A 24329-nucleotide genomic window follows, 5' to 3' on the forward strand; every position below is an offset into this window, starting at 1 on the left:
CAGAAAGGGAAGGTACATCACCTACACCTACAAACAGGATTTTTTCTTCTCTTCACCTATTTTAAGTTCATGAGTACGTCCACTCATTTGTTTAAAGAAATAAATAATAAATGCCTACTACATGCAATGTACTAGTCTAGTTATTAAATAAAAAATAAAAATAAATTATGTAAAATGATTTTTATAAAAGCACATTGACAGTGATGACATGTTATACAAATGCATGATGCTATTATTACTATTACAGAGATGTATGTGCTTTAACATATTAAAATCTGGTCCTCTTCTGGAGCTTAGATAGGCTTAGTTGTATCCCAGGGAGATGCTGACCTGGAGTAAGGTTGCCAAAAGAGGGGCACTATCCTGAGTGGGATAAAGCTGAATAATAACAAGATGAAGAAACCCAACTACAGGCTAGAATGAAATCTATGACTCATTGGGACAGAAATACTTGATTACGGTCTAAAGAACAAGATCTAACTGAAAGAGGCTAGAGTAATAGAAATAGATTGATACAGCATACTTCAGGTCTGGGATTGGAATATTACCCTATTTACAACTTAGTAAGTTCACCTGAAAGGATTTCATAAATATTGGTAGAGATACAGGATTTCTGAGTCAGGAATAAAAGACTTTACTACACATCCATTTGCCTTGCTTTGCCAGTCTCACTAGAGCAATGTGGAGGAGGGCTCAGATGGAGCCTTAAGCATGCCAGTTGGAGAAACCACCCTTTTACAGCAAGAGTTAAGGAATGCTACTCTTTGTTTCAGAGGAACATTACTTCATTCCTCAAGATTACTCCGTGAAAATAAAACTCTAAGAAATGGCCCAGGTAAACAGTCCTCATGGCCTTGTATTTCTGATGTGTAGGAGCATGAGAAAGTCATGAAATGTATCTCTCAACAGGTACTCCACATCAGACAAAACTTCCAAATCTAAGACAGTACAAAGTGAAAGGATGCTGGCAACCTGCCTATTTCTAGAACTGATTACTGGATTTGTTGATGAATTAAATTAGTCATCTTTCAACCCAAGCTGTTCTTAAAATCAGAACATTTAAAAAATCCACATCACAGATATTCTAACTAAATTATGGTCACGTGGCTTGCCGTTTTTTTCAAACTCTAATGTTTAAAGTTGGGACTCCTGGCTTAAACAAGCCTTGTAGAATTAGATTACGTGTCCTCATTTTCTCAATGACAAGAATCATGTACAGAAATGACTCTCAAACTTTGGCATGCATTAGAATCACCTGGTGGGCTCACAGATTGCTAGGCTCCAGCCCCACAGTTTCTCATTCTGTAGGTCTAGGTTAGGGCCTGAGAATTTGCAGTTTCTTTTTTTTTTTTTTTTTAATATTATTTTATTAGTTGGAGGCCAATCACTTTACAACATTTCAGTGGGTTTTGTCATACATTGACATGAATCAGCCATATAGACTCTTCCAGAAAATTACTAGAGCTAATCAATGAATATAGTAAAGTTGCAGGATATAAAATTAACACACAGAAATCCCTTGCATTCCTATACACTAACAATGAAAAAACAGAAAGAGAAATTAAGGAAACAATACCATTCACCATTGCAACAAAAAGAATAAAATACTTAGGAGTATATCTACCTAAAGAAACAAAAGATCTATACATAGAAAACTATAAAACACTGATGAAAGAAATCAAAGAGGACACAAACAGATGGAGAAACATACCGTGTTCATGGATTGGAAGAATCAATATTGTCAAAATGGCTATTCTACCCAAAGCAATCTATAGATTCAATGCAATCCCTATCAAGCTACCAACGGTATTTTTCACAGAACTAGAACAAATAATTTCACAATTTGTATGGAAATACAAAAAACCTCGAATAGCCAAAGTAATCTTGAGAAAGAAGAAAGGAACTGGAGGAATCAACCTGCCTGACTTCAGACTCTACTACAAAGCCACAGTCATCAAGACAGTATGGTACTGGCACAAAGACAGAAATATAGATCAATGGAACAGAATAGAAAGCCCAGAGATAAATCCACGAACCTATGGACACCTCATCTTTGACAAAGGAGGCAAGGATATACAATGGAAAAAAGACAATCTCTTTAACAAGTGGTGCTGGGAAAACTGGTCAACCACTTGTAAAAGAATGAAACTAGAACACTTTCTAACACCATACACAAAAATAAACTCAAAATGGATTAAAGATCTAAATGTAAGACCAGAAACTATAAAACTCCTAGAGGAGAACATAGGCAAAACACTCTCCGACATAAATCACAGCAAGATCTTCTATGACCCACCTCCCAGAATATTGGAAATAAAAGCAAAAATAAACAAATGGGACCTAATGAAAATTAAAAGCTTTTGCACAACAAAGGAATTTGCAGTTTCAACAAGTTCCCTGATGCTGCTGCTGCCGCTGGTCTGGAACTACTCTTTGAGAACCACTGATTCAGAGGGACATCTCTCAGGCATGAATACCTGGAATTCTTACTAAATGAAAATTCTGATTTAATAAGCCTAGCATGGGTTCCCAAAGTCTATATCTCTAACAAACCCTATGCTGCCAATACTGTTGGTACTTGGCCCAAATTGAGTACCAAGGATGTGGGCTTCCAGTTAAAAACATAAAATGAAAGATCCCATTCCAGACCACTGAGTCAGATTCTGCAAAGAGAGATCTGGGTTACATGACCAAGCACCCCAGGAAATTCTTCTCAAGACAAGGAATCTTTGTAATATTGAATCTGAATGTAAATAAAAATAATGTGATTGAATTTGAACTTTCCATTAACCTATATGCACTTGTAGATACATTTTATTTTATGATTTATGTTTAGCTAGCAGTAACCCACTCCAGTATCTTGCCTGGAGAATCTCATGGACAGGGGAGCCTGGCAGGCTATATTCCATGCGGTCTCAAAGAATCAGACACAACTGAAGCTACTTAGCACGTACACAGAGCAATAACTTTTAAGTTCCAGCTGAAAGCTTGTGAAGGGCAGCAGAATATATCCACTCCCAAAATATGCCACTTTGGCATAGATCTGAGCTAAAAGCAATAGAGAAAAAGCAGATACAAGAGAAGTTCTCTCCCCCAACTCCCTTTGTCTAAAATCAGGATGTAAATTTTCTCTACTAGAAAGGAGAGCAATTAATCGCTAGAGACAATTCTTGACCCTTATCAGCCTAGAGATGGCACCAGAGGAACATGCCTAACAAATCTTGCTAAAACTAGCCTTAATCTACCATTAGCTTCCCCACATATTTCCCTTCCCACAATTAACTGCCCCAAGAAGTTCAATGTCCTCTTCCTTTATCTTGCCACTTCTCTAAAAGTGTATCCTTCTTTTGTTGAAATGTTATTTCAGCCCAAGTTCTAACCACCTCTCTAAGTTGCTCATTGCTGGGTGTTCCCATGTCAATAAATGCACAATGCACAGGCTCATGTGGCACAGTTAGCACAGTTTCAGAAACATGAGGCTCTATACCAGCAGACCAGAATAGCTTCCACCCTGTCTCTCTCTATAAAGTAATTTAACATCTGTGAACAAATGCTTAAACACACCAAGTTAGCAATGCTAAACACATTTATAAAACAAATACTCCTCTTTTAATATAAATCAGAACTTCTAAATTACATGTTTAATTGATGTTTACATGTGCTTCTTAAAACACATGTCATTGAGTCCTAATATTTAGAAGAGTACATGTTTAAAAGAACGGGTGAAAAGGAGAAACAGAAAAACTATCTAATTTTCACTATTCTTATGACATTTTTACCATGACTCCCTAGTGTTTTCCCTTTTTAAATCTTTCTTTCCCATACTTTGTTCACAACTGTCAGTGAGTAAAAAATATATATACAACTTTTTTCAAGCCTAATCCAAAATCACTGCAGATGGTGATTGCAGCCATGAAATTAAAAGATGCTTACTCCTTAGAAGGAAAGTTATGACCAACCTAGAGAGCATATTAAAAAGCAGAGACATTACCAACAAAGGTCCATCTAGTCTAGGCTATGGTTTTCCCAGTGGTCATGTATGGATGTAAGAGTTGGACTCTAAAGAAAACTGAGCGCTGAAAAATTGATGCTTTTGAACTGTGGTGCTGGAGAAGACTCTTGAGAGTCCCTTGGACTGCAAGGAGATCCAACCAGTCCATCCTAAAGGAGATCAGTCCTGGGTGTTCATTGGAAGGACTGATGCTGAAGTTGAAACTCCAATACTTTGGCCACCTCATGCGAAGAGTTGACTCATTGGAAAAGACCCTGATGCTGGGAGGGATTGGGGGCAGGAGGAGAAGGGGACGATAAGAGAATGAGATGGCGGGATGGCATCACCAACTCGATGGGCATGAGTTTAAGCAAACTCCGGGAGTTGGTGATGGATAGGGAGGCCTGGTGTGCTGCGATTCATGGGGTCGCAAAGAGTCGGACATGACTGAGCGACTGAGCTGAAATAAGAAGAAGCTGAAACAAGTTTACAGTTCTTTGAAATCAATAGATAGGAATCAAATCATATGTCTAATTATCTCTAATGAACTTCAGTATTAAATATATATTAACCATGCTTTACTCTCAAAAGGATTCATTTTTATGCTTAGCATCACAAATTTTTATTAAAGCAGATAGCAAAACATTAGGTTCAGAATATGACTAAATAGTGAAGCAGAGGTATCAACTGAAATGTATACTTTGAAATTTATAATTTTATCAAATGGCTGACATACATAAGTGTGAAAGAAAAATTTTACATTTGCAGGATCTAGATGAGGAGTAATAAGTCCGGGATCCCTGGCCATCCAGTGGTTAAGATTTCATACTTTCAATTCAGGGCACATGGGTTTGATTCCTAGGCAGGGAAACTAAAATCCTACTTGTCACATGGTGTTGCCAAATTAAAAGAAAAGAATTCTGATAAAATGTTTCTACTGTTTGAGGTGTTACCAATCATTTTCTTCCTAGTTGTCATTAGTTTTCAGGTTCCTCTCTTTTTTCTAAGTATCTTCTCCCATTTTTCAGCCTAGATCATCATTTCCATATAGAGACTAAACATACTTCCCTATCCTGGGCCTCTTTCTGGAGCTTCAGACTCACATTCTTAGCTGTTTATTAGCTATAATCCCTAAGCTCACCTATCTGAACCATAAATTCAATTTATCCTAAACCAATTTAACAACTCTCTCCCTTAGAGGAGATCCTTCTCTGGTTTTCAGGTAATAGGAATTCTTTTTTTTTTTTTCCTCATACCTTCAAGTTTATAATAACTGAGTCATTTTTAGCTCTTCTTTCCACTTTACTCCTTAAATTGTGGCAAGTCATCAAGTCACGTAGATTCTATCTCCAAAATATGCTTTGCATTCTCTCTCTTCAATCCTCACTTCCTCTGCTTTGTTTATACCTTTCTTGTTTTTAACTGGAGCTCTGTAACAGGGGACAGAGTGGAAGAGCATCTTCTCTCGTCTACCCTGGCACTGCTCTCAGACCATTCCTTCTTACCCTCAGCTCTCAACTCATCTTCTGGCTCCAAAACCTTCAGTGGCTCGTCACTGTCCATCAAATTAGCACTCTTACCCTGGTATTTAAGATCCCTCTAAATATACAGCCCCGACATATATTTCCAGTCTTTTTTCCTACCACTTTTCCTCAACTTCCACATATTCCAGTCAAACCTGGTGGCCTCTCCAAAGAAGACCTGTGCCTTCTTCCTTTAAAGGTTTTCTTTCCTTCCTGACACTTTCAGACAGAACAAAACGGTAGAAAGAACATCTGTGAGCTTTGGAGTCACTGCATTCAAATCTCTACTCATTAGTTGTGTAACTATAGAAAAATTATTTAATTTTTCAAATCCTTTGTTTTGTAATCTGTAAAATGTGCATAATTCCTACTTCACAGCTACAGTTTTAGCTTTAAATGAGATAATTCAGCAAAGGAACTGGAACTCAAAAGTACACATTACTGTCCCTATCTCCTTTCTTCATGTAGACAAATCTCATACACAGCATTCTCACTCCATTAAACTTTTTTTCATCTTCTAAACCTTCTATCTTTACTGTACATTAAAATCACTTTCCAAATTGCAAAAAATCTTCGATGTCAATGGTTTTGTTTTACTTATCTCAGGATCTCTGAGGCACCCCATATAGTGTCTTGAATCTAGCTCAGTAAATATCTGTAAAATTGAATTGAATTGAATATCTCTAATAACAAGCGAGATGCAGGAAAGAAGTCCCTAACTGATCCTGGATCGATGGGGACAATCTACTCATCAGTCACATACAAGATGAAACCACAGAAGAGACCAAACATTCAACTACAGAGAACAAGACTGCCAGCCTTCTTGCAGAATTCAAGTTATGGGAGCAACAAACTAAACCCCATGGCCACAACTCCAGGGGAGTGCAGATGAGAAATTGTTCTGTCCCATAATCTGAAGGATCTGTTGCGATTAGAAGGAAGTAGAATCCAAGAATCAGAAACTGCGGGAGCTAACAGGAAAGACCAACAACAGGTGATTTCACCAGCTGATGTCAAAAGTGAACTGAGACACAAACATAGCAAAGAACATCAGCATTGACAGGACTGGATCCAATTACCAGCTTAGATACTTCTTTAGGCTATTTGTTAACATTCTTTAAAGTATCTCTCTTCATTTTTCTTATATTTTGCTTTAACTCCAAATTTCATGTGGATGAATATACTGCATGGTAGAAGGCCATTTACTGTATTTGTTTCAGGCCCCAGATTCTTGTAAAGATGGCTTTTGTGAAGCCATTTTATCTCATCAGCTAGAACTTATTCATACACACTACACTCTTTCAGTTCAGGTGAGTTCAGTCCCCAGCCATGTCTGACTCTTTGCAACCCCATGAACCATGGCACACCAGGCCTCCCTGCCCATCACCAACTCCCAGAGTTCACCCAAACTCAAGTCCATTGAGTCAGTGATGCCTCCGACCATCTCATCCTCTGTCATCTCCTTCTCCTCCTGCCCTCAATCTTTCCCAGCATCAGAGTCTTTTCAAATAAGTCAGCTCTTAGCATCAGGTGGTCAAAATACTGGAGTTTCAGCTCAAAATACTGGAGTTTCAGCTTCAACATCAGTCCTTCCAATGAACACCCAGGACTGATCTCCTTTAGGATGGACTGGTTGGATCTCATTGTAGTCCAAGGGACTCTCAAGAGTCTTCTCCAACACATCAATACATACACACATGTATTGTGTACATACAACACATCAATACATACACATATCAATACATACACAATACACTCCAAAGCATCAATACATCAGTGTTCAGCTTTCTTCATAGTTCAACTCTCACATACATTCATGACTACTGGAAAAACCATAGCCTTGACTAGACAGACCTTTGTTGACAAAGTAATGTCTCTGCTTTTAATATGCTGTCTAGGTTGGCCATAACTTTCCTTTCAAGGAGTAAGCATCTTTTAATTTCATGGCTGCAATCACCATCTGCAGTGATTTTGGAGCCCAGAAAAATAAAGTCAGCCACTGTTTCCACTGTTTCCCCACTGTTACCATGAAGTGCCATGATCTTAGTTTTCTGAATGTTGAGCTTTAGATGTCTTAGAAAGTTTGCAAGTTCCCTCTTTCTTGGCATCAATTCAAAGGAAAATACTGTCACACATCTGCCTTTTGATGTAGATATTACCAGTTTTGATCTACATACTGACTGATGTCATTTCAAGCAGTTTCAACTGATAACTATCAGGATAAAGGCAACTAAGAGGAAAACAATAAGTGTATAGAAAATTTCTTAAAATTTCTTTTGTAATTATTTCACTTTGGGAACTAAGTATACAAAAGAATCAAGTATGCTCATAAACCCCTAAGAAAAAAAGTAACAACTCTGTGCTGAAGACAGCTGACCTCACTGCAAGAATGTCTTGGTTCCAATAGTTTTTAAACTTTGTTTCCCAATTGAGCCACAGTATTTGAAACCTGACTAATGGGAAGAGTAAGTTTTGAGAGAAATGGAAATCCTTCTTTTAATGACGCAGCAGTGGAAAAGAGAGACCAGCCGGGAGCAGCGGGCCTTCACTCTCGATTATGGAAGCGAAGAAGGAGCCACAGATGGCCGGCAGCACCACCCCCCCACCTGCTCAGGGACACGGCAGACCCACCTCACCCTTCTGGTTTTTGTTGCAACAGGGATGTTTGGCAAAGATGCAGCTACGAACACTAGTATTGCATCTATCACCATTCCTACCTATCTCAGTAAATTAAGTTTAATTCATGAAAATACCCTCCCTAGGACCAGGGGTAAAAAATTAGGAAAACCGGTTCTCTTTTATTTTTCCTTCTTTTCATTGCACCCAATAAATCAACTTTATTTTAAAAAAAGAAAAAACTAATGGTAAGGATTCATTTAAATGAACTCATGAGGGAAAGAGTAGCATAAACTTCCTACTTTAACTGCTCTAGCATATTCAGTGGCCATCTTTAAAAGTCCTTCACAATATGCATAAATGAGTTAATCTTGACTATAGCATCATCAGTTTTAATGTTTATTCTAAACAGTTTTACTGAAAGCTATTTTAAATATTTCCAGGTAGTGCTAGTGGTAAAGAACCTGCCTGCCAATGCAGGAGACACAGGTTCGATCCCTAGGTCAGGAAGATAGGAGGAGGAAATGGCAACCCACTCCAGTATTCTTGCCTGGAGAATCCCATGGACAGAGGAGCCTGGAGGACTATAGTCCACAGGGTCAAAAAGAATTGGACACAACTGAAGCAACTTAGCGTGCAATATAAATTTAAAGAGTCATCTAGTTGGTAGTGTAAAGTATAAGTACTCCTGTGATATCAGGATTAAAGGTTACTACCGTGCCTAGGATAGTGATTTACACATAATGTTGTGGATCCAGTACCTATAATTGAAAGAGTATTTAAATCCATATTAAAAGTGAGAGGACGTTTAGTAAAATATTTAAATCCATATTAAAAGTGACAGGAAGTTTAGTAAAATATACTGAATATTCAGTTTTCCCCAGATAAATCTTCAAAACAGAATGAGAGATTTTTGACCCCTAAAGGGAAAAGGAAATTTCTATTGTAGACCATATAATAGATACTTCTGCTTTATAGGTGCTTATTTTGTTTTATTTTGTTGCTATGTGTTTAAAGTGCATTGTATTGTGAAATTATTATGGCTAAATGCTTTCTTAAAAAAAAAAAAAAAACTCTCCTAAGGAGGACTAAGGAAAACTCCCAATAAGTGGGAAAAACTAAGAAATTCGAACAAGCAGATATTGAGTAGTAGCTGGTCTCAGGATCTGTCATGCTCTCTGTTCAGCAAGTAAGGGACAGCACACAAATATAACAAATTTTGTTACCTGCCCATGCCTCCAGTGGTTCCCACTTACCCTATGTAAAATTTCAAGTTCTATATATGACTTACAAAAATTATATATAATTATGTTGCACTGACCAATTGTGTAATAATAATAGTTATAATGCAACATAATCCAGAACATAAACATTACTGTTTCAAGCCTTATGGCCTAAGGGATTTTTAAAGTTCATACTCAGTTTAACAGACACAATATTTTTAAAGTATTATAGGCTGATCACCAATATAATACTCAACAATGAAAAGTTAAAAGCCTTCCCACTAAAATATGGAAAAATACTAAGATGCCCACTCTCACCACGTCTCTTCAACACAGTATTGAAAGTCCGAGTCAGAGCAACCAGACAAGAAGAAAGTATAAAACATAACCAGACTGGAAGGGAGAGGTAAAACTGTCACGCATGCAGACAACATGATACTAACCATAGAAAACTCTAGGGATTCCACACAAAACTTCTAGATCTAATAAATAAACTCAGCAAAGTAGCAAGATATAAAATTAACATTCAGAAATCAGTTGCATTCTATTATGCTAACAATGAAATATTAAAAAGGGAATGTAAAAAAAAACTTAAACTTGCGGACACACACACACAATATCCTAGGAATAAACCTGACCAAGAAGGTGAAAGGCTTTTATGCTGAGAACTATAAAACATTAATAAAGAAAATAAAAACAGATTTCAATAAGTGGAAAGAGATCTCATGCTCTTAACTGGAACAATTAACATTGTCAAAATGGCAATACTACCCAAAGCAATTTACAGATTTAATCTGAATTTAATCTGTGATCCCTATCAAATTACTCATGATATTTTTTACAGAATGAGAATAAATAATCAAAAAATTTATATGGGACCATCAAAGATTCAGAATTGCTACAGCAACCCTAAAGGGGAAAAAAAGCAGAAGGCATACTTCTCACAGACTTCAGACAACACTACAAAACAACAGTAATCAAAACAATGTTTCTGGTACAAAAACAGGCACATAGATCAATGAAACAGAATAGATAGCCCAGAAATAAACCCACACACTTACAGTCAATTAATATTCAACAAAGGAGACAAGAGTATAAAATGAGAAAAAGTCTCTTCAGCAAGTAGTGCTGGGAAAGTTGAACAAACACATGTAAATGAATGAATTTAGAACACACCTTCACACCATGCACAAAACTAAATTCAAAATAAATTAAAGATTTTAACATAAGACATGACACCATGAAACTTCTCGAAGAGAGCATAGGCAAAATATTCTGACATGAATTGTACTAATGTTTTCTTAGGTCAGTCTCTCAAGGCAATAGAAATAATAAGTAAATAAGCAAATGGGACCTAAACAAACTTGAGCTTCACAGATCGTGGTAAAGAATCTGCCTGGCAACACAGGAGATGCAGGAGATGTGAGTTCGATCCCTGGGTCAGGAAGGTCCCTGGAGGAGGAAATGGCAACCCACTCCAGTCTTCCTGTCTGGAGAAATCCCATGGACAGATGAGCCTGGCAGGCTACAATCCATGTGATCGCAGAGACGGACAGGACGGAGCACAAGAACACAAAGAGACTTACAAGCTTTTACACAGTAAAGGAACAATTCAGCCGCTCAGTCATGTCCAACTCCCTGTGACCCCATGGACTGTAGTACACCAGGCTTCCCTGTCCATCACCAACTATCGGATCTTGCTAAAACTCAAGTTCACCGAGGCAGTGATGCCATCCAACCATCTCATTCTCTGTCGTTCCCTTTCCTCCCACCTTCAATCTTTCCCAGCATCAAGGTCTTTTCCAATGATCCAGTTCTTCACATCAGGTGGCTAAATTATTGGAGTTTCAGCTTCAGCATCAGTCCTTCCAATGAATATTCAGGACACATTTCCTTTAGGATTGATAGGTTGGATCTCCTCATAGTCCAAGGGACTGTCAAGAGTCTTCTCCAACACCACAGTTCAAAAGGATCATTTCTTTGGTGCTCAGCTTTCTTTATAGCCCAACTCTCACACTCATACATGACTACTGGAAAAAAACATAACCTAGACTAGACAGACAGACCTTTGTTGGCAAAGTAATGTCTCTGCTTTTTAATGTGTTATCTAGGTTTGTCATAGCTTTTCTTCCAAGGAGCAAGAGTCTTTTAATTTCATGGCTGAAATCACCATCTGCAGGGATTTTGGAGCCCAAGAAAATAAAGTTTTTCACTGTTTCCACTGTTTCCCCAACTATTTGCCATGAAGTGAGGGGACTGGATGCCACGATCTTTGTTTTTTGAATGTTGAGTTTTAAGCCAGCTGTTCCACTCCCCTATTTCACTTTCATCAAGAAGCTTTTTAGTTCCTCTTTGCTTTCTGCCAAAAGGGTGGTGTCATCTGCATATCTGAAGTTACTGATATTTCTCCCAGCAATCTTGATTCCAGCTTGTGCCCCATTCAGTCCAGCATTTCTCATCATGTACTCTGCATATAAGTTAAATAAACAGGGTGACAATATACAGCCTTGACATACTCCTTTCCCAATTTGGAACCAGTCCATTGTTCTATGTCTGGTTCTAACTGTTGCTTCCTGATCTGCATACAGATTTCTCATGAGGCAGGTCAGGTGATCTGGTATTCCCATCTCTTTCAGAATTTCCCACAGTTTGTCATGATCCACACAGTCAAAGGTTTTAGCATTGTCAATAAAGCAGAAGTAGATGTTTTTCTGGAACTCTCTTGCTCTTTCAATGATCCAGTGGATGTTGGCAATTTGATCTCTGGTTCCTCTGCCCTTTCTAAAGCCAGCTTGAGCATCTGGAAGTTCTTGGTTCACACACTGTTGAGGGCTAGCTTGGAGAATTTTGAGTGTTATTTGGCTAGTGTAAAGGAAACCATAAGCAAAATGAAAAGACAACCTACAGAATGGGAGAGAATATTTGCAAATGATGCAACAGACAAGGGTTTAACCTCCAAAATATAAAAGTAACGCATAACTCAAAACTCAATAACAAAACAAATAAACCTATAGAAAAATGGGCAGAAGACCTTAACAGATATTTCTTCAAAGAAGACACACAGATGGCCAGTAGGCACATGAAAAGATGCTCAACATAACCAATTATCAGGGAAACGCAAATCAAAACTTTAATAAAGTTTCACCTCACACAGATAAGAATCTCTCTCTCAGTCGCTAAGTCATGTCTGACTGTGTCACCCCATGGACTGTAGCCTACCAGGCTCCTCTGCCATGGGATTCTCCAGGCAAGAATACTGGAGTGGGTTGCCATTTCCTTCTCCAGGGGATCTTCCCAGCCCAGGAATTGAACCCGGGTCTCCTACATTGCAGGCAGATTCTTTACCAACTGATAAGAATGGCCATCATTAAAAAGTCTACAAATAAAAATGTTGGAGAGAATGTGGAGAAAAAGGAACCCTCCTACACTGTTGGTGACAATGTAAGTTGGCACAGCCACAATGGAAAACAGGATGGAGGTTCCTTAGAAAACTCAACATTCAGAAACCTAAGATCATGGTATCTAATCCCATCATTTCATGGCAAATAGATGGGGGCAAAATGGAAACAGTGGCAGATTTTATTTTCTTGGGCTCCAAAATCACTGTGGATAGTGAATGCAGCCACAAAATTAAAAGATGCTTGCTCCTTGGAAGGAAAGCTATGACAAACTTAAGATAGCATATCCAAATGCAGAGATACCACTTTGCCAACAAAGGTCCGTGTAGTCAAAACTATGGTTTTTCCAGTAGTCCTGTACTGATGTGAGAATTGGACCATGAAGAAAGCTTAGCACCAAAGAATTTATACTTTCCAATTGTGGTGCTGGAGAAGACTCTTGACAGTCCTGTGGACAGCAAGGAGATCAAACCAGTCAATCCTAAAGGAAGTCAACCCTGAATATTCATTGGAAAGACTGATGCTGGAGCTGAAGCTCCAATACTTTGGCCACCTGATGCAAAGAGCTGACTCATTGGAAAAGACCCTGATGCTAGAAAAGACTGAAGGCAAAAAGAGAAGGGGGCAGCAGGGGATGAGGTGGTTGGATGGCATCACTGACTCAATGGACATGAATCTGAGCAAACTCCGGGAGATAGTGAAGGACAGGGAAGCCTGGCATGCTGCAGTTCATGGGGTTGCAAAGAGTCAGAGATGACTCAGCAGCTGAGCAACAACAGAAAACTAAAAACAGAATCACCATATGATCCAGCAATATTACTCCTGGGAATATATCAAGATTAAATTATAATTCAAAAACATAGCAGCACTGTTGACAACAGCCAAAACGTGGAAATAACCTAAATGTCCATTGACGGATGAATGCACAAAGAAGATGCAATACATATATACAACAGAATACTACTGAATGATTAAAAAAAGAGAGAAATAATGCCATTTGCAGCAAAATGGATGCAACTGCAGATTATCATACTAAGGGAAGTAAATCAGAAGAGAAAGACAAAAACATTATATGATATCACTTTTATGTGGAATCTAAAATATGGCACAAATGAACTTAACTACAAAACAGAAACAGTTCATAGACATAAAGAACATGCCTGTCACTGCCAAGGGTGGGCAGGGTGGTGGCAAGCAAGACAGATGGACTGGGAGCTTGAGGTTGGTAAATTCAAACTATTATATTTGGAATGGATAAACAACAAGATCCTAATGCATAGCACAGGGAACTATACTGAATATCCTGTGGTAAATCATAATGGAAAATAATATTAAAAAGAATTCATATATGTGTATAACTGAGTCACCTTGCTGTACAGCAGATGTTGGCACAATTACAACATTGTAAATCAACTACTCTTCAACTCAAAATCTTTTATATAAAGTATAATGCACTCATCAATCAAAGATTTTCAAGCAAAAGCATCTACTACATTAGGATGACATGATGTGGGATAAATGGACTAGAACTTAAGTTTTTGGAGAAAAGAATGTAAAAATTCTGACAGTTAAAGATTTAAAGAACTTGTCAAGTTTGAAGGTAATTGCAGTACATCATTTTATTTCTTGAACCTAAAGCAATGTGTGTTTATTATTCAATGAACCAGAGATTTCCTCTAAACCCGAACTCAAAAAGAGAAATAAAATAGTGTAAGAAGCAGAAGAACACTGCTGCTGCTGCTGCTGCTGCTAAGGCGCTTCAGCCGTGTCCAACTCTGTGCGATCCCATAGACAGCAGCCCACCAGGCTCCTCTGTCCCTGGGATTCTCCAGGCAAGAATATGGAGTGGGTTGCCATTTCTTTCTCCAATGCATGCACGCATGCTAAGCCGCTTCAGTCATGTCCGACTCTGTGCAACCCCATGGACAGCAGCCCACCAGGCTCCTCTGTCCACAGAACTCTCCAGGCAAGAATAGTGGAGTGGGCTGCCATTTCCTTCTCCAAGAAGAACACTATGAGAATGTAACTTTGAACCATAGAGAACTTTGGACCACAGAAAGATTGGAGAACTAGATCTCAAATGAACTCAAGTAGAAATGAAGAGTCTTAGAGATAAATCACAAAAAATAGCTATAACTATACCTAGCGTATGGCAAATCCTCATAAATATTCACTATCCTTATTTATTATTTTATCATATCATTATTGGTGGCCTCAGCCTACCTGGATAGCACATAAGCATTCTCAGCAACTGAGGAATTTCCAAAGGACATTTTTAGTCTTCAGTCTTTAAGTGGATGTCCTTGCACCCCTTGACTGCCCTTCTTCTTAACTCCCATGACACTCCTTCTTGACCCTCATGACACACACCTGTTTCTATTTTGAAAATTCTAGTCACTATATAATTTCTATATAGTTATATTTTCTTTTTCATAAGCTATCTATTGTCCTATATGTTCATTCTCAGCTCATCACTCTTCATTAGCCTACATAATCTCTCTGAGTGATGGTTTCCTCAGCCCCTTTGGATCATTTCTCAGTCTGTTTACCCAACTTTAACTTTTTCTCAAATCTCTGAACCGTAAGTCCATTAGGAGCAGATCCAGATGCTCCTAGTGGGAAAAATGCATTAACCATTTTGTCCTCCCAAATTTGCTTACTTTTTCTTGGCTCTGTAAGCTGGTGGCACAGGCATTTCCCCCTTTACCAAAAGAAAAAGATCTAGCATACATCCATTGCTTTCCTTCTCCTTTCAGCACTATTTCCTCTTATCATTAAATCCTTCTCATATTACTTCTAGAAATCTGTTAATTCAGTCCCTTCCTCCTCCCTGTCCCTTTCATATCATGACTCTTGCTCAGGCTTCACAATCTCTTGACTGGACTATTGTAATGACTTGTTAATTGGTCTCCCCAACTGTAAACCTGCCCTCAAATCCACAGTTCCTGACCATATCTGTCTGCTTTAAATATTATTCAGTGGCATTGTGCAGCATCTGACCAAGTATAAACCCTCTGACACCACATGTGAGGACTCCCATTTCCTCACCTCTGTTTCTTCCAAGGGCTCCCCCGGTGGTTCATCTGGTAAAGAATCCACCTGCAGTGTGGGAGACCCGGGTTCAGTCCCTGGGTTGGGAAGATTATCTCTAAGACTCTTTCATATCAGGCTCCAAAATGATGAAACTGCAAACAATTTTTATTTTGCTTGATCCTTTGCCTGAAATATTTGGCTCACATTTCTTATCTTAGATAATTCATATTCATCTATGTCAAGAAACATTCCCTGACCTCATCAGTCTGAGGGCTAAGGGTCTTGATGTATAATTCTTAAATGTTGTTTAGTCACTAACTTGTGTCCAACTCTTTTGCAACCCCAAGGACTGTAGCCTGCCAGGCTCCTCTGTCCATGATATTTCCCAGGCAAGAATACTGGAGTGGGTTGCCATTTCCTTCTCCACGGGATCTTTCCCACTCAGGGATCAGATCTACCTCTCCTGCATTGGCAAACCGATTTTTCACCAGGGAAGCCTGGTGAAAAATTAATTACCTGTACAATATCTATATCTATATATCCATATCTCTAGGTCTTCCATTAGACTGTGGATTGCCAGTAGGACATGGATTTTGTCTTATAAAAAGAAAATCTTGTCTGTTTAACCCCAGCATCTTACCACAGTGCTTCCACTATAGTCACAGCACAACGAATGCTGAGCAAGACTAAAGTTGTGAGTAACAGCACACAGTTCAATGCTATACTTGGGTAAACAAACAAGATGAAATAGTTGCTTCCTGGTGGAACTTATTTGGTTGGTGCAAATGTAATTGCAAATTTGAACTGTGAATTTTAAATCATTATAACTAGGCTCAAACACATCTTTATTAATCAGTATAGGAACCATTAAAATCAATATATTTTTACCATCGAAAAGTAAGTTTGTTTACTCCTGCAGTGTAAAAATCCATGCTTTGGGATTCAATGAACTCTTGGAAAGCGTGTTCTGTCTCCTGCTGCTTATGGAAGCAGTTTCCCTGCAAAATTTGTTGAGATGCTTGAAGAAGTGGTTAGTCAGATGGGGAGAGGTCAGACGACTACGGCAAATGAGGCAAAACTTCATAGCCCAATTCATTCAACTTTTGAAGCTTTGGTAGTGCGACATGCAGCCAGGCACTGTCTTGAAGAAGAATTTGGCCCTCGCTGTTGACCAACATCAGCTGCAGGCATTGCAGTTTTTGGCACATCTCATCAATTTTCTGAATATACTTCTCAAATGTAATGGTTTTGCCTGGATTCACAAAGATGTAGTGGATGAGAAGGGCAGCGGATCACCAAACAGTGACCATGATCCTTTTTGGTGCAGTTTGGCTTTGGGTAGTGCTTTGGAGTGTCTTCTTGGTCCAACCACTGAGCTGGTCATCCCTGGTTGTCATACAAAATCCACTTGTCATCACACATCACAATCCAACTGAGAAATGGTTCATTGTCATCACACTGAATAAAAGATGATGATACCTCAAAATGATACTTTTTTGATTTACAATCAACTCATGAGACCTGCACTTATCGAGTTTTTTCACCTTTCCAATTTACTTCAAATGCAGAATGATAGTAGAATGGTCAACATTGAGTTCTTCAGCAATTTTTCATGTAGCTGTAAAAGGATAAACTTCAGTGATCAGCTGTCAATTTCCAATGGTCAACCACTACGCTCCTCATCTTCAAGGCTCTCGTCTCCTTTGCAAAACTTCTTGAACCACCACTGCGCTGTATGTTCCTTAGCAGTTCCTGGGCCAATTGCATTGTTGATGTTGTGAGCTGTCACTGTTGCTTTACAACTCATTTTTAACTCAAACAAAAAATTGTTTGAATTTGCATTTTCTCTAACATAATTCCCTTAGTCTAAAATAAACAGCAAGGAATAAGTCATTAGCAAGAAAACATGAAGTGAGAAATGGGCATTAAAATGATGTATAATGGGGGGTGGTCCTAAGATAGTGGAGGAATAGGACGGGGAGACCACTTTCTCCCCCACAAATTCATCAAAAGAATAGCTGAACGCTGAGCAAACTCCAAAAAACAACTTCTGAACACTGGCAGAGGACATCAGACACCCAGAAAAGCAGCCCACTGTCTTTGAAAGGAGATAGGACAAAATATAAAAGATAAAAAGAGAGACAAAAGAATTAGGGATGGAGATCCATCCCAGGAAGGGAGCCTTAATAGAGGAGAAGTTTCCAGACACCAGGAAACCCTCTCACCGGCGGGTCTGGGGTAAGTTTTCAAAGCTCGGAGGGCAACATAACCGGGAGGAAAAATAAATAAATAAAACCCACAGGCTACATGCCTAACGGCAACTCCCAGCAGAAAAGTAACCCAGACACTTGCATCCGCCACCAGCAAGCGGGGGCTGGATGGAGAGAAGCAGCAACATTGCTTAGGGTAAGAACCAGATCTGAATGCCCTGAGGGCAATCTGAGGGAGCTAATGTGAGACAGTAACATAAACTCTCTCCCCCTTTTGACTCTCCTTTTTCTCCCCCAGGTCACCTCTATCTCCTCCTTCCCCCTTCTCTTCTCAACCCAATTCTGTGAATTTCTGTGAGTGTTCTGGGCTACGGAGAACACTTAGGGAACAGAGTACTGCCTAGATCTATCTCTCTCCTTTTGATTCCCCCTTTTCTCCTCCTGCTCACTTCTATCTCCTTCCTCCCTCTTCTCTTCTCTATGTAACTCCGTGAACCTCTCTGAGGGATCCAGGCTGTGGAGAGCACATACGGAATTGTTTACTGGCTAGATTGCTCTCTCCCCTTTTGATTCCCTCTCTTCTCCTCCTGGTCATCTCTATTTCCCTCCTCCCTCTCTCTTCTCCATGTAACTCTGTGAACCTCTCTGGGTGTCCCTCACTGTAGAGAATCGTTTCACCATTAACCTAGAAGTTTTATTATCAGGGCTGTATGGATAGAGAAGTCTTGAGCCTAATGTAAGAATAAAACTGAAATCCAGACACAGGCGACTTAAGCCCAAAACCTGAGAACACCAGAGAACTCCTGACTCCAGGGAACATTAATTGATAAGAGATCATCCAAAAGCCTCCATAAGTGTTAGTCACCCAGTCGTGCCCAACTCCCCATGGACTGCAGCCCACCAGGTTCTTCTGTCCATGAGATTTTTCAGGCAAGGATACTGGAGTGAGTTGCCATTTCCTTTTCCAAGGGATCTTCCAGACCCAGGGATCGAACCCGGAACTCCTGCACTGTAGGCAGATTCTTTACTGACTGAGCTAATAGTCCTTTTCAAAAGCCTCCATACCTACACTGAAACCAAGCACCACCCAAGGGCTAACAAGTTCTAGAGAAAGACATACCATGCAAATTCTCCAGCAACGCAAGAACATAGCCCTGAGGTTCAATATACAGGCTGCCCAAAGTCACACCAAACCCAAAGACATCTCAAAACTCATGACTGGACACTTCATTGCACTCCAGAGAGAAGAAATCCAGCTCCACCAACCAGGACACCACGGCAAGCTTTCCTATCCAGGAAACCTTGACAAGCCACTCGTCCAACCCCACCTACAGGGAGGAACCTTTCAGAATAAAGAGGAACCACAAACTGCCAGAATATAGAAAAGCCACTCCAAACACAGCAATCTAAACAAGATGAAAAGGCAGAGAAATACTCAGCAGGTAAAGGAACATGATAAATGCCCACCAAACCAAACAAAAAAGGAAGAGATAGGAAGTCTACCTGAAAAAGAATTTAGAATAATGATAATAAAAATGATCCAAAATCTTCAAAACATAATGGAGTTACAGACAAAAAGCCTGGAGACAAGGTTTGAGAAGATGCAAGAAATGTTTAACAAGGACCTAGAAGAAATAAAAAAGAGTCAATCAATAATGAATAATGGAATAAATGAGATCAAAAACACTCTGGAGGGAACCAACAGTAGAATAACGGAGGCAGAAGATATGATAATTGAGATAGAAGATAGAATAGTTGAAATAAATGAAGCTGAGAGGAAAAAAGAATGAAAAGAAATGAGGACAACCCCAGGGACCTCTGGGACAATGTGAAACACCCCAACATTTGAATCATAGGAGTCCCAGAAGGAGAAGACAAAAAGATAGGCCATGAAAAAACACTTAAGGAGATAATAGTTGAAAATGTCCCTAAAATGGAGAAGGAAATAGTCACACAAGTCCAGGAAACCCAGAGAGTCCCAAACAGGATAAACCCAAGGCGAAATACCCCAAGACACATATTAATCAAATTAACAAAGATCAAACACAAAGAACAAATACTAAAAGCAGCAAGGGAAAAACAACAAATAACACATAAGGGGATCCCCATAAGGATAACAGCTGATCTTTTCAATAGAAACTCTTCAGGCCAGAAAGGAATAACAGGACATACTTAAAGTGATGAAAGGGAAAAATCTACAACTCAGATTACTATACACAGCAAGGATCTCATTCAAATATGAAGAAGAAATCAAAAGCTTTACAGACAAGCAAAAGTTGAGAGAATTCAGCACCACCAAACTAGCTCTTCAACAAATGCTAAAGGATCTTCTCTAGACAGAAAATACAGAAAAAGGTGTATAAACTCGAACCCAAAACAACAAAGTAAATGTCAACGGGACCATACATATCAATAATTACCTTAAATGGAAAAGGGTTGAAAGCCCCAACCAAAGACAAAGACTGGCTGAATGGATACAAAAACAAGACCCTATGTATGCTGTCTACAAGAGACCCATCTCAAAACTAGACACACTTACAGACTGAAAAGGAAGGGTTGGAAAAAGATATTTCATGCAAATTGAGACCAAAAAAAGCAGGAGTAGCAATACTCATATCAGATAAAATAGATTTTAAAATAAAGGCTGAGAAAAGAGACAAAGAAGGGCACTACATAATGATCAAAGGATCAATCCAAGAAAAAGATATAACAATTATAAATATATATGCATCCAACATAGGAGCACTGCAAATGTAAGGCAAAGGCTAACAAGTATGAAAGGGGAAATTAACAGCAACACAATAATAGTGGGAGACTTTAATACCCCCACTCACACCTATGGATAGATCAACTAAACAGAAAATTAACAAGGAAACACAAACTTTAAAAGATACAATGGACAAGTTAGACCTAATTGATATCTAATAGGACATTTCACCCCAAAACAATGAATTTCACCTTTTTCTCAAGTGCACATGGAACCTTCTCTAGGATAGATCACATCCTGGGCCATAAATCTAGCCTTGGTAAATTCAAAAAAATTGAAATCATTCCAATCATCTTTTCTGACCACAATGAAGTAAGATTAGAACTCAATTACAGGAAAAAAACTATTAAAAATTCCAACATATGGAGGCTAAACAACACGCTTCTGAATAACCAACAAATCATAGAAGAAATCAAACAAGAAATCAAAATATGCATAGAAATGAATTAACATGAAAACACAACAACCCAAAACCTATGGGACACTGTAAAAGCAGTGCTAAGGGGAAGGTTCATAGCAATACAGGTTTACCTCAAGAAACAAGAAAAAAGTCAAATAAATAACCTAACTCTACACCTAAAGCAACTAGAGAAGGAAGAAATGAGGAACCCCAGGGTTAGGAGAAGGAAAGAAATCTTAAAAATTAGGGCAGAAATAAATGCAAAAGAATCAGAAGAGACCATAGTAAAAATCAACAAAGCTAAAAGCTGGTTCCTGGAGAACATAAATAAAATTGACAAACCATTAGCCAGACTCATCAAGAAACAAAGGGAGAAGAATGAAATCAACAAATGAAGAAATGAAATCAACAAATGAAGAAATGAAAATGGAGAGATCACAACAGAAAGCACAGAAATAAAAGGATCATAAGAGACTACTATCAGAAACTATATGCCAATAAAATGGACAACATGGAAGAAATGGAAAAATTCTTAGAAAAGCATAACTTTCCAAAACTGAACCAGGAAGAAATAGAAGATCTTAACAGACCCGTCACAAGCACAGAAGTCAAAAAGGAATCAGAAATCTTCCAGCAAACAAAAGCCCAGGACCAGATGGCATCACAGCTGAACTCTACCAAAAATTTAGAGGAGAGCTAACACCTATCTTACTCAAACTCTTCCAGAAAATTGCAAAAGAAGGTAAACTTCCAAACGCATTCTATGAGGCCACCATCACCCTAATACCAAAACCAGACAAAGATGCCACAAAAAAGAAAACTACAGGACAATATCACTGATGAATATAGATGCAAAAATCCTTAACAAAATTCTAGCAAACAGAACCCAACAACATATTAAAAAGATCATACATAATGACAAAGTGGGCTTTATCCCAGGAATGCAAGGATTCTTTAATATCCACAAATCAGTGTAATACACCACATTAACAAATTGAAAGATAAAAACCATATGATCATCTCAATAGATGCAGAAAAAGCCTTTGATAAAATTCAACATCCATTTATGATAAAAACTCTCCAGAAAGCAAGAATAGAAGGAACATACCTCAACATAATAAAAGCTATGTATGACAAACCCACAGCAAACATTATCCTCAATGGTAAAAAATTTAAAACATTTCCCCTAAAGTCAGGAACAATGCAAGGGTGTCCACTCTCACCACTACTATTCAACATAGTGTTGGAAGTTTTGGCCACAGCAATCAGAGCAGAAAAAGAAATAAAAGGAATCCAGATTGGAAAAGAAGAAGTAAAATTCTCACTGTTTGCAGATGACATGATCCTCTTTAGAAAACCCTAAAGACTCTATCAGAAAATTACTAGAGCTAATCAATGAATATAGTAAAGTTGCAGGATATAAAATTAACACACAGAAATCGCTTGCATTCCTGTATACTAACAATGAGAAAACAGAAAGAGAAATTAAGGAAACAATACCATTCACCACTGCAACAAAAAGAATAAAATACTTAGGAATAAATCTACCGAAAGAAACAAAAGACCTATATGTATAGAAAACTATAAAACACTGATGAAAGAAATCAAGGAGGACACAAATAGATGGAGAAATATACCGTGTTCATGGATTGGAACAATCAATATAGTGAAAATGAGTATACAATCCAAAGCAATCTATAGATTCAATGCAATCCCTATCAAGCTACCAATGGTATTTTTCACAGAATAAGAACAAATAATTTCACAATTTTTATGGAAATACAAAAAACCTCGAATAGCCAAAGCAATCTTGTGAAAGAAGAATGGAACAGGAGGAATCAACCTGCCTGACTTCAAGCTCTGCTACAAAGCTACAGTCATCAAGACAGTATGGTACTGGCACAAAGACAGAAATATAGATCAATGGAACAAAATAGAAAGCCCAGAGATAAATCCACGCACCTATGGACACCTTATCTTTGACAAAGGAGGCAAAAATATACAATGGAGAAAAGACAATCTCTTTGACAGGTGGTGCTGGGAAAACTGGTCAACCACTTGTAAAAGAATGAAACTAGAACACTTTCTAACACCATACACAAAAATAAGCTCAAAATGGATTAAAGATCTTAATGTAAGACCAGAAACTATAAAACTCCTAGAGGAAAACACAGGCAAAACACTTTTTGACATAAATCACAGCAGGATCCTCCATGACCCAACTCCCAGAGTAATGGAAATAAAAGCAAAAATTAACAAATGGGACCTAATGAAACTTAAAAGCTTTTGCACTTCAAAGGAAACTACAAGCAACGTGACAAGACAGCCTTCACAATGGGAGAAAATAATAGCAAATGAAGCAACTGACAATTAATCTCAAAAATATACAAATAACTCCTGTAGCTCAATTCCAGAAAAATAAACGACCCAATCTAAAAGTGGGCCAAAGAACTAAACAGACATTTCTCCAAAGAAGACATATAGATAGCTAACAAACACATGAAAAGATGCTCAACACCACTCATTATCAGAGAAATGCAAATCAAAACCACAATGAGGTACCATCTCACGCTGGTCAGAATGGCCTCCAACCAAAAGTCTACAAACAATAAATGCTGGAGAGGGTGTGGAGAAAAGGGAACCCTCTTACACTGTTGGTGGGAATGCAAACTAGTACAGCCACTATGGAGAGCAGTGTGGAGATTCCTTAAAAAACTGGAAATAAAACTGCCATATGATCCAGCAATCCCACTCCTGGGCATACACACCGAGGAAACCAGAACTGAAAGAGACATGTGTACCCCAATGTTCATCACAGCACTGTTTATAATAGCCAGGCCATGGAAGCAACCTAGATGTCCAACAGTAGACAAATGGATAAGAAAGCAGTGGTATATATACAGAATGAAATATTACTCAGCCATTAAAAAGGATACATTTGAATCAGTTCTAATGAGGAAGATGAAACCTGAGCCTATTATACAGAGTGAAGTAAGCCAGAAAGAATAACACCAATACAGTATACTAACGCATACATATGGAATTTAGAAAGATGGTAACAATAACCCTGTGTGCGAGACACAGATGTATAGAACTGTCTTTTGGACTCTGTGGGAGAAGGCGAGAGTGGGATGATCTGGGATAGTAGCACTGAAACCTGTATATTGT

Source organism: Muntiacus reevesi, chromosome 16 (genome assembly GCF_963930625.1).
Source record: "Muntiacus reevesi chromosome 16, mMunRee1.1, whole genome shotgun sequence".
Taxonomy (NCBI): Eukaryota; Metazoa; Chordata; class Mammalia; order Artiodactyla; family Cervidae; genus Muntiacus; species Muntiacus reevesi.